We start from the raw sequence: 12,518 nt of genomic DNA, 5'->3' as shown, positions 1-12,518 counted from the left end.
GCTTATGAGATGATATGTACAGCCCATTACACAAATAAGCTGGTTGCTATTATACAGCTCCTGGTATTGTCAATTCATGAACAGCAATGCAGAGGTCAGAGAGTAATTTGCTTGTCTGTGATTTTGGCTTTTGAGTAGCGTGTGACAAAGGAGATAAATAGGAGGAAGCAATTAAGTATAGATTAGAATGCACCAAGGGTAGAGGGCCAAAGTTTTGTTCTTCTCTGTGCATGTGTACTACAATTGTGTATTTAATCATAATTAAATAATAATATAGCTAGCAAAAAAGTATCTATCAACATTTCAAGTTACAATAACTATAAAGCATTGATTTATGTTGTATAATTGTGGGTTTACGTAGGTACATGGCACAGAAGCATGTCATTTGGCCTAACCAGTTCCTCTTGGCACTTATGTTCCACTCAAACTTCCTCTCTTCCTTTCTCATACTAAATCCATTATAGTAATCATTAAATTCCTTTTAATACTTTTCATACTATCTACTCCAACCATTACCTGCACTAATGAATTCCACATTCATACCAGTTTTGGGGTAGTTTCATTCTCTCTGTACCCATGCTGTCAAAACCTTATTTAAGTTTTCAGTTTACAAATTTAGCAGTTGGAATTTAGGCAAGAAAAACTGATTCCCATGGGATTTACTCCTGGTGAAGCAACTAGGAGAAGTAGTATGTGTTCTTGTAAAAATGTTGCATTGATAATATCCCAAAATTTTATTTAATAGGAGAGTACATTTTCTCACAGCACTGCACATCCACTCACACAAATTGCCAAGCAAAAACCTATTATATATCTATCCCCTTCAGTTGCAAAGACATCAATTTCTTCCTCAGTGTTAGCAAAACGAATGGAGCTGGTCATCAACTTCAGAATTGGAGATGAGGACATGTCCCTGTCTGTATCAATGGTGCTGAGGTGGAGATGTCGAGAGTTTCAGGTTCTGAGGAGTAAATATCACCAACGATCTGTCCTGGTCCATTCACAGTCAACTTTACAGTCAAAAATGCACAGCAGTGCCTCTAATTCCTCAGAAGGCTAAGGAAATTCGACATGTCCATAATGACTCTTACCAATTTTTATAGACGCACCACAGAAAACATCCTCGCTGGATGCATTGCAGCTTGGTATGGCCCGAACTCTGCCCAAGAACACAATAAACAAGAAAGAGTTGTGAATGCAGCCCAGTCCATCACAAAAACCAGCCTTTCTTCCATTGACTTCCCACTGCCTCGGGAAAGTCGCCAACAGAATCGAAGATCTCTCCCACGCTGGTTATAATGTCTTGCACCCTCTTCCATTGGGCAGAAAATACAAAAGTTTGAAAACACATCCCAACAGATTCAGGGAGGAACAGCTACTTCCCTGCTGTTATCAAACTTATGAATAGACCTTTCTTATCTTAGAATTGATCTTTCTCTACACCTTCTCTGTTGCTGTAACACTATATTCTGCATTCTATTCTAATACCCTGATGTACTTACGTAAGGTATGATTTGTCTAGTTAGCAGACACAACAATACTTTTCACTGTATCTCGGCAAATGTGACAATAATATATCAAATCAAATCAAATCAAATGTCCGGCACACTTTCTTAATGATCTTGATCAAAAGTGAATGTGTAAGGATAACTATCACTTTTTTTTTCAGCTATACTCTTAGACATGCCATCAACTTTATTTTCAACATGAAGAATTTGAATTCATAGCTAGATTCAAACTGATGTTCAGAAAATATTAATACCACAATGATACATTATCAAATATTGCAGTAATTTTGATCATCTTCCCATCACAGTGCCTTCTTAGTCTTTTTTGTGCACCAGGTTTAAGTCTGCACTCCAAAGTGACAGCTCCATTTATGACAGGAGTGCACATTAGTCTAGCCAAACATCCTGAAGGTGCCATTATGTGCTGAAGGAGCACTGGAGTCCTGTCCTCAGGGACTGAAGCATAATAAGACTAATTGCAGTTCACCTGAGATTGCCACTTTTTAGACACATTGATTACTTACTTTTTTTTGGTGTTTGCTTTCACCATTAAACTCTTATCCCTTGACCCTTATTTGATCCTGGAAATCTACTTCCACCACAAGCTTCTCCCCATTATTTCCAGAAAGACCCGCTACAAAGAGTGCTGGGAACTGATGAATATCAGTCTGAAGCAGCCTCAGCGGACAGAGGCCTTCTTCATTACTATCGCATTCTTTCAAAGAAAGTTGCTTTATTTCAAGATTCCAGGATGATCTCTGGGGAGTTTCAACAATGGTTCAGTAATTGGACTAAAGTAATTGGTCATTGGAAATAGTTGTTTTGACACAGAATGAAGATATAGTCAGAATTTAAGGGAAAAATAAATACCCAAAAGAATATGTTGAAATATAGAACATGCCAGATAAAGAGGGACAAAACCTCATCAAGAGTTGTAATTAAACTCTGATGGTGGAGGTTCTTTTGGTGTCACACTAAAACTACAGTGAGAATATGAACCTTTTAAATCTAAAGTTTGACTGAAGTAATATTCAGCAATATTATCAATTCAACTCCACTAATAACCAAAAGCTGAAACTCTACCTTTAATTCTCAGCACTAAAATTTCCTGGATTCCTGTGCTTAGAATGAAATTTGGGAAGAACTAGATTCTGCCCCTCTACTAACAAAAGTCATGATGCACAAGGGTAGAAGTTTTGGTCCTTCACATAACCAGTATACTTCATATCAAATATTAATCTAATAGCACAGAGGCATTGGGTGAAATACTCAATTTTGATCTGGTGACAGAGTAGTTGCCATCTATCCAATTTTGTTTCCATGTAAAGTTAGATGGTCTGCATAATGGACCACCAAAGCTTAACATTTGCCTTGTAATTGTTTTGAGGATAGATTAGCAGGAGGTTAGTGAAGTGAATTATCCAAATTTAAATTATGACATTCAACCTTCATTTCATTTATTATTAGTAATGAGTATTTCAATTTTCATCGACACTATTTTCTTTCTGAGGGATAGATTGGGACATGCAAGTGCATATCCTGGATTGACTGACATTGAAATCCCCATCTTTATTATGGAAAACAACCCTCTTTATCCCAATATCTTTTCCTCTTTGCTATGCAAGTAGCGCAAAATACCATCAGTATGGCAAAGAAAATGAAAAATAAGCAAAGCGTTTTCATTCTAAAACTTAAAATTTAGTGAAATGAATTATTTTGCGAATCACTTTACATTAGTTATAAACATCCTGTTAGAGTGAACAATGTAAACTAGAAATTTGCAGTAGTATGTTTAAAAAGGCAGTAATTTTCGACTGAGAACTAATGAATGTCATTTTTTTTACTTCATATGATATTTCATTTCTGATATAACACCAATATGCCTTTGAGTAGGTTACTGTGAATTGCCGGATGTGTAACCACTGCCACAATATAGACTTACTCTGACAGTTAACATGGCATCTCTGAAGTGGCTGCTCCAGGAAACAATTCTGCACAAATACTTCCAAGCCATGACAAAGCTCCTTTAAACTACATTGTTACAGCACAATGTTCTCACAGTTGTTGACATGTTTCTGAACTGCCTGCTGTGCACTCTACTCACAAGATAAAGCACGTTTTAAGGCTTATTCAGCATTATTGTATAGGCCTGTATGACCATCCCAGTTTCTCCATTATAAACTTTCATTTTTTCCATCACATTTTGTGACTCCCATCCAAACAAACAAAAATCTACTGTTGCTTCTTTGACTGCTTTAATGCTTTTTCTTAAAATAGCAATGGAATTTCAATCAAAATATCAATGAACTTGTTACTAATATCATGACCATACCTCTAATCAACCTGTGTGCTCACTTTTTTTATAGAAGGAACTAGCTTATTGCATGTTGATATTACAAATATTATTTATTAACAAAAAATAAATCAAACAACTACATTTTAAAAATGATAAATACGTCAAAATTACTTAACTATCAGCAACTAAAAACTCTAGCAAAGCATTTAGTAATCTTTTTATATTGCTTTAATAAAGTGTATGAAAATTGTATTCAGTGTTGTGGACTCTTTAGGTTGCTAAGCATTTTGTCAAATCACAGTCATTTATACATCTCCATTCATGGCCTTGTAAATGCGATATGAAATCAGCCAGATGTAATATGAAACTACTTCTCAAAATTACCTTTCACAGTTGGATTATTTTAAAAGTACACTAAGAGAATAAAATTCTTGAAAGACTTGACGTGCATGTTGAATGAACAATATAAAAGTAATATTGTGTGGATGCTGAGGTGACCTCCTGTAAGTTTTTACAGACCTTTTATTAGATTACTTTGTTCAGCATGCAATTATAGACTCGTGACACCTGTTTTGCTCAAAATAATTACCTTTTACATCTTGCTGAATACATGCCTTATGGGATACAGAATTTTGATTTCTTATGCATGTAGAATTTTAAACTGAATCAGACGTCACTGTGCTGAAGTTACATATGCTGTTACTTGTAAACAAACTGGTTCTGATACAAAGTTCTAAGAAATGCATCATATAGAAGGTGACAGTGTGAATTACTGATTTGTAATAAATAAATATAATAAATAATAAATGTTTTCACCAGATAGTTTTAAAATACTTCAGGGAATAGAGTCTTCATGCTGTAATGTTTGCGCTGAAAAACCGAAATGACCAAGGTTACAACAGTTTGCTGCCTCTATTTAGCTGGCTGTGTCTGCTCTACATCTTCATCACATTCTGGAACATATAAAAACAAAATCTGCTCTGTGTCAGGCTATGTGTTTAATGTAGTTTTTGGCACAAACTCCTCAGAAAACATTTGACTTCAGTTTAATCGTAGATTTTAACTATTGGTCTGCCCTATTAGTCATTATTTTTCCTTGTTCAATCCCACTTGTCCGCCCCTACAGGCCCCAGCCCACCAAGAATAAATATTACATTCTTTCACTCGGTTTTGTACTCAGCATGGGTACAACAATAACTTCTGTTATATTTTGCACAGTTATTCCAGTTTAGATTGACCTTTCTCTCTGCCTTTGCTGCCTTTTTGGCCTTGTGTTTGCTACAGTATTTTAAGATTTCAACATAACTTTCTCCTTTCTTTGCTATTTTTGGTTTTGTGCCTTCAGCAAGATTCTCCTCAATTGTGTCCTGTGCTGCTATGTGTTAAGAGTGCAAGTCTCTTTGCCAAGAGAGGGATGATTAGGAAACAATCTGGACTGTCTGTGCTTGCACTTAGGTTGCCTGCTCCCAAAGCTGCTTCTGCAGATGTTCAAGGTGAAACTCTAGTAACTGTTGGTTTTCAGTGATGCATTGTAATTTGCTCAGACATACTTGTCACACTTAAGGATTCATTGGCTATTTCCCAATGGTGAAGAGTTGGCTGTAAGGAATTTAAAATGTAATTGTGCTGTGAGCCCGGCTGCCTAGGTGGCGTTAGCCTTTACAGCCTCATGTGTTGTTGTAACTTCATTGGCTGTTGTACGATAACTAAAACGTGATATGGGATACTTTCTGAGACAAAGGAACAAGCTTTTCATGAATAATGGCTGATCATTTGGCAAGACATCTGGTATCCAGCTCTGAACAACAGTCATATTGGATTCAAAAATGTTAAATCACTTTATCTATATAAATGTTGCCAGACCTGCAGATTTTTTCCAACACTTTCTGTTTTTATTTCAGATCATCAACATCTGCAGTATTTCACTTTTATCTAGTACCTTGGCATTTACAAATCCTTTTGATCTGTAATTTAGGGAAATACAATAAAAACTCATGCAACAGTATAAAGGAGTACTGAGTACAAGGACAGGGTGTGCCAAGTGATGTTATTTTACATAGTGTACGACAAAACACTGAAGTAAGCTAATGCATGCATATTCTTTAATCAAATGTCTTTCTTCATACTGAATGTTCTGTATGTTTTGCTCAATGCACTAAAACAGCTAATGAATTAAACCAAGTGTTGTCTTTCCCATTGTTAACTTCAGTATGCTTTTTGCTGAGATCGAAAGACCATATGTGCACAAGACCTGGAAACCTTGTAAGCAAACAACTCATTGTTACACTCCTGGGTCCTGCTACCACGGTAGGAGTTAACTTCCGTAAGGAGCAGGTGACAGGGCTGTTTAAGTATGTGTTTGAAATCACTAAACTCAGATGGGGATATTTCTGGCAGACCAAAATCCAGAGCAATACTCAAAAATGTTCTGCAATGAAAACAAGTTATTGCAGATAGTCGAAATTTGAAAAAAAGATCAGAGTGTTTTGCAAAATCTCTAAATCAGAGAGCACTTATAGATAGGATATATGGGATGCTTTTGGATATGAACCCTTACTCAGGAATATTCAAACATAAGACTGCCAATTCCAGTGAAGACACATACTAAAGAATTGAGTCTAAACCTTTTGGAGAATTGGAGTAAAAGGGCAAAACAAGCATAGTTTGATTCAAAGAATAATTTAAATTGCTTAACAATCAGTGCACTAGCAATAAAAAATTAAATATTAATGCTCAAGCTGGACAAGTAATTGCACTATTTTATTCAGTAGCTCCTGCTACTATTGATGTTATAAATTGCCAAAATATAAAAGAAAGTGTAGGGAAGTCTGAAATAATCTTAACAACTTTTGATTATTTCAATCTGAGAACAAATAGAATTCATGAAACAAAAGAGTTCAGCATCAGGTGCTTCTGTAGATGTGTTGAATAATGACCTCTACAGGTTAATAGAAAATTATAGGAAGCATTGACATCAGCATTTATAAGAAATAAAATTATCAGTATTATTGATAAGTCTTTGCCAGATATATTACGTTTCAAGGATATTTTGACTTTCATGAAGCTACCTAAATTATGATGGAAGCAGAAAACAGAAAAAGACTTATAGACAAATCTCAAGAGGGCAAGGACAACTTTACTACAGTACCATGCTAATAACATTGTAGCTAAACAACAAATACTAAGCAAAACATTGCCCATAATTGTTCTCATAGTCTGGTCATCCAAATTCTGTGCATGGTATGTTTAAACAGAGTGGAAGTCAGACAATAGAAGCTGGTGAAATGTGTGAGGGGTTTTCCAACTGCTGCACATGCACACATCTTATAGAGATCATAGTCTAAGAGACAATGTTAGTGCTGTCGAATAAAACTGTCTTACAGATACAGGCAGTGCCCAAATGTAAAAAAAAAATGCATCTGTAAAACTATTGGTCAATTCTAGAACCAAAGAACATCAGAAGTAGAAGCAGGAGTAGGCCATATAGCCTGTCTACTCAGTTCCGTCATTCAATACAATTGTAGCTGATCTTTTTGTGGATTCAGCTCCACTTCCCCACCTGCTCACTATAACTCTTAATTCCATTTTTGTTCAAAAAGCTACCTATCTTTGCCTTAAAAACATTCAACCAAATAGCTTCAACTGCTTCACTGGGCAGGGAATTCCACAAATTCACAATCCTTTGGGTGAAAAAGCTCCTCCTTACCTCAGTCTTAAACCTGTTCCCCCATATCTAGAGACTGTGCCCCCAATTCTAGTTTCACTCACCAGTAGAAACAACCTCCCTGCTTCAATCTTATCTATTCCTTTCATAATTGGATTTGTTTTCCTCAGATTCCCTCTCTTTTCTCTAAATTCCAATGAGTATAGTCCTAGTCTACTCAATCTCTCTTCATAAGCTAACTATCTCAACTCTGGAATCAACCTAGCAAATCTCTTTGGCACCCCTTCCACTGCCAATACATGCTTTTGCAAATAAAGAGCCTCACCAGCACCCTATACAGCTGCAGTAAAACCTCCCTATTTTTAAACTCTATCCCTCTAGCAATAAAGGACAATATTCCATTTGCTTTCATAATTATCTGCCTCACCTGAAAACTAATTTTCTGTGATTCATGCACAAGGACACCCAGATCCCTATGTACACATGCATGCTACAGTTTTTCACATTGTAAGTAATCATTAATTTTACTGTTATTCTTACCAAAATGGATGACCTCACATTTACCAACATTATACTCCATCTGCCAGACTTTTGCCCACCTTGTATGTCCTTCCGCAGAGTTTCAGTGTCTTCTGCACACTTTGCTCTACCGCTCATTTTAGTGTCTTCTGCAAACTTTGACTCCAAAGCATTTATGTAAATTGTAGACAGACGCGGTCCCAACACTGCTCCCTGAGGCAGACCATAGCTAAAGATCACCAACCAGAAAGATGTACAGAAGCAGGCCATAGTTTGAAAGCAGCAAAAATGGGTAGCTACATGTGCAAAATTTCAGTACAGTGGAATAATTACCATTGAAAAATATACAAGAAATATTTCTATCGGAAATTAAACAGACTAAGTGCAACAGAGATCATTTTGGTCAATGGGCAGCTTATTAATTTCAAGAGTGATACAAGAACAACTGTCCTGTTTCAATTTCAAGGCTCAAAGAAAAGGCATTATACTCTGCCAAGATGCACTCATATGATCCAGGCAGAATACATCCCAAAATTAAAAATATGCTACAAGCAGCTCTGCAGTCCAAAGAGCATACATGAGGAGGAACCATGTATGCAATCACAATCCACACTTACCATGTATACTTGCGTAAAAGTCAGATTTTGTAGAGTTTTTTTAAAGTTGAAATTAGGGGGTTGACTATTACACAAGTATTGTTTTTGAGGGAATGAAATTCATGCTTGGTATGAGTCAAAAATGGACAAACAAGAGCGAGATCTCTATATAAAATAATAAACAACAAAAGGAAAAAGAATTATGGCCATTATGGAATATTTATCTATGAAATAACTGTCTCCATTCTGCCTGCTATGTTGTACCATATTCCAGTTACCAGTACCGTAAAGTGCATGCCGGTCTACATATACGTATAAAAGTTCATAGGCGTATCAGCATGTGGTCAGCCTGACCAGTGCCATCTATTTGTACAACACACAATAAAAGGAGAGGAGCAGTAAAAACAAACAAAACATCTGATGGTATTTTATTAAATAAAGACCGCATGAAACTGTTAATAACATATGGTAAACACTTTACATCAAAAAACTTATATTCACAGCAAAAAACTCTTCTCACCGTATATCACAACTATTATGAAATAGCTGCTTAAAACAAAAGTTACAAGCAAAAGTCCATTACAATCCTTCAGATTCACTGTCCTCATTGCTTGAATAATTCATTCCAGTCATCTGCGTCAAGCTTATTGTCGTATGGATCATCTTCATCTTTAACTGCAGTCTCAAGGTGCTTGGGTATGTCCTCCCCTCCCCAGGTAGCATTTGAGTGACATGCATCGAGTGGGTGTCGGCTTGGGTTAACTGTTTGCATGCCAAACAACCTTGTTAATGAGAAAAAAAGTCACAAAAAGACCTTCGGATTTTGGAACTTTTAGGTTTTAGGATGTTCAATAAAGAATTATCTACCTGTACCGAATATACTCGTGCAGGATTCATATTCGTGAGTAACATGTGATGATGTAGGTATTGCATTTGAATCAAAAATGTGCAAATCATGCCCTTTAAGGCTGCATATATGGTCAGGTATAGAGCCCTGAAAAACCAGGGTCAACTTTTACACCAGGTATATGAAAAATTAGTTATTTTGGGGGCCACAAGTAGGGTTTGACTTTTACAAGAGATCGACTTTTGCATGAGTATATACAGTATCACTTTTTAGGCTTCAGCTCAGCATCATTGAGGAAGATAAAAGAGATCAGGTGTGTCATCTTTGGTTCATATTTGTCTTAGTAATTAAACTTACCTAGTTAATATAACTAATACCACAATGCAATAAAATGTATCCTGTTGTTAAGACAACTGCCTCTTCTTCTTAAGATTGCATAGCGGTCTAAAGTCATTAGACACAGTATGGAAAGGTGGAGTTGTGGCAACACTCCACTCTAACCACAAGCTATTAGTTATTGGTACCACAACAAATTGTCCCAGATATACTAAGTGAGGGATCCAAAACATCTTATTTTGGCAAGTGTTACCTAAAGACCATATTCGTATAAGCTTGCTCTCTTCTGTTGTATTAGTGACAGGTCTAGGATCCAGTTTATTTCAAATTATCTTTTACATATTATATATATCACTTACTTTATGGTAAACATTGTGGATTTGGATCATAAACTTTCTGATTAGTAATAATCATAATTTAAGAATGTTATGGAATTAGCAGGTATACAATTGTGAACCCTTAACAGAATGTAATTTCCCTCTTCTTGGAATAAAACTTTTAGTTGTCGGGGTGGATGTAAATAAAGACAATAGCCAAGATAATTATACTCTCAGGGATCTCATGTGGTACAGATTTCCTAGTTGGCATGCTTAGTTTAATAGGAAAGAGTTTTATTCCTCTCGTTACAATATGATATGCGTTAAAGACGGCCATCATGAGACAATGTCATGGGCAGGAAAACACATGACTATTAGCAATTGGCCAGAAGGGATATACAACATGTGAATAAGATAGGGTAGGCCAGCAGCACCTAAAAATAAAATGCGTGAACAGGCACTCAGAAGGGAAACAGCAGCAGCATTCTTCAGATGTGCTTGAGCTCCTGAGACTAGCAGTTGAAGACAAGTTTGAGTTGTTTGAGGGAAAACAGGCCAGATTGTTTGATTTTATAATTAATCAGACCATGTTTTCAGCAAGAAACAGGCAATATATCAGAATAACATTTTCAGTTGGTTTTGCTTGAATAAATGTCCCAAATTGCGCTTACCCAATTGGAAATTTGAGTGGCTACTTGTGACATAGATATTTCTGTCCATTTATTGCTCCATGCAATTTCACAGTCAGGTTCTGTTACTGACATTGAAAGTGTGTGTTCATTTTGAGTTTGCTAAATTTACAGAAAAACATAATTTAGAAATCTACATAATCTGTTGGCATTTATTTCAGTATAACCCTCAGTCATTGCTGAATCCACCAATCCATGGAAAATTGATGTTGAATGTTCCGAGAAACTATTTCATTTATGGAAATGGATTTTCTGATTTATAGCAACAGTTTTGAAGTTTTTAAAATTCTTTTCCACTTATATAATCTGCTTTTTAACATGTTAGAATATTGTAACAGTAAAATTTTCTTTTAGGAATTCTATTTTAAGCATGTTTTTTGAAGGGCAAAGGAGAGTGACTACTTTGGTTGTGTTATATTAGAGTCAGACAGCACACACTGATTGGCACACTTTCATCGTTTATCCAGTACTACCAGATGGCTGCTCTCTCAATAGAGAGAGATGGTAGTTTAACCTGAGGGTCACCATGCCTCAGTCAAGGGATGAGGCCAAGAAGCTGGGACATTCATGGTGATCTCAGCCAGTACAGAAATTGAACGCACACTGTTGGTGTTACTGCATTGCAAACCAGCTGTTCAGCCAACTGAGCTAATCAGCACCCATATGTTTACATGGTGATGAACTACCTTTGCAGACTATTAATCAGTGGACAAACTGAACTAGCCATAAAAATTTTAATGCTATAAGTGTAAGTCAGAAGCTAGGAGTTTGACAGTAAGTGACTCACCTCTTCAGCCTTGAGAGTCATAAAGCACAAGTCAGAATGAAATATTCTCCACTGGATGAGTACAGCTCCAACAACACTGAGGAAGCTTGACACCATCCAGGACATAGCATTAAATGACACCACTTGTACTCCCTGCAGCACCAGTGCTCAATGAGAGCATTATGTACAAAGTTCACTGTAGAAATTCACAAAGACACTTAAGGTAACACCTTCCAAACCCATAACATTTTTCATCTAGAAGGACAAGGGCAGCAGATGTATGGAAGCACAACCATCTACCAGTTCCCTTCCAAGTCACTCACCCTCTTAACTTGGAAATATATCACCTTTCCTTCAGTGTCACTGGGCCAAAACCCTGGAATTTCCTCCCTAACAGCATTGTATGTGACTACAGCAAAAGGATTGCAGTGAGTTAAAAATGCAGCTCACCACCATCGTCTCCAAGGAAACTATGAATGGCTAATAAATGCTGGCCCAGCCAATGATGCCCATATCCTATAAATAAAGAAAAAAACTAGCATATTAGCTTTACTTTGGAAAAGTTGTGAAATTACTATGTGCATACCTATTCTTTTTGTCAAAGTACAGGAAATATTGTAGACACATGAAAAACAATGAGAAATAATACTATCATAGGGATATGCTCTGATGGTCAACCTCTTAAATAAGTGCGATTTAGTTTTTGTGAATTAGCAACATCTATCAAAATGATTAGATTAGATTCCCTACAGTGTGGAAAAAGGCCCTTTGACCCAATCAGTCCACACCGACCCTCCGATGAGTACCCACCCAGACCCATTTCCCTCTGACCTGCACATCTTTGGATTGTGGGGGGAAACCCATACAGACACGGGCAGAATGTGCAAACTCAACACAGACAGTTGCCTGAGGCAGGAATCGGCAGGAACCTTGGACCCTGGTGCTATGAAGCAGCAGTGCTAACCACTGAGCCACTGTGC

This window comes from Chiloscyllium punctatum, chromosome 6, assembly GCF_047496795.1.
Source record: "Chiloscyllium punctatum isolate Juve2018m chromosome 6, sChiPun1.3, whole genome shotgun sequence".
Lineage (NCBI taxonomy): Eukaryota > Metazoa > Chordata > Chondrichthyes > Orectolobiformes > Hemiscylliidae > Chiloscyllium > Chiloscyllium punctatum.
The sequence above is the reverse complement of the archived record's forward strand: the minus strand, read 5'-3'. Positions refer to the sequence as shown.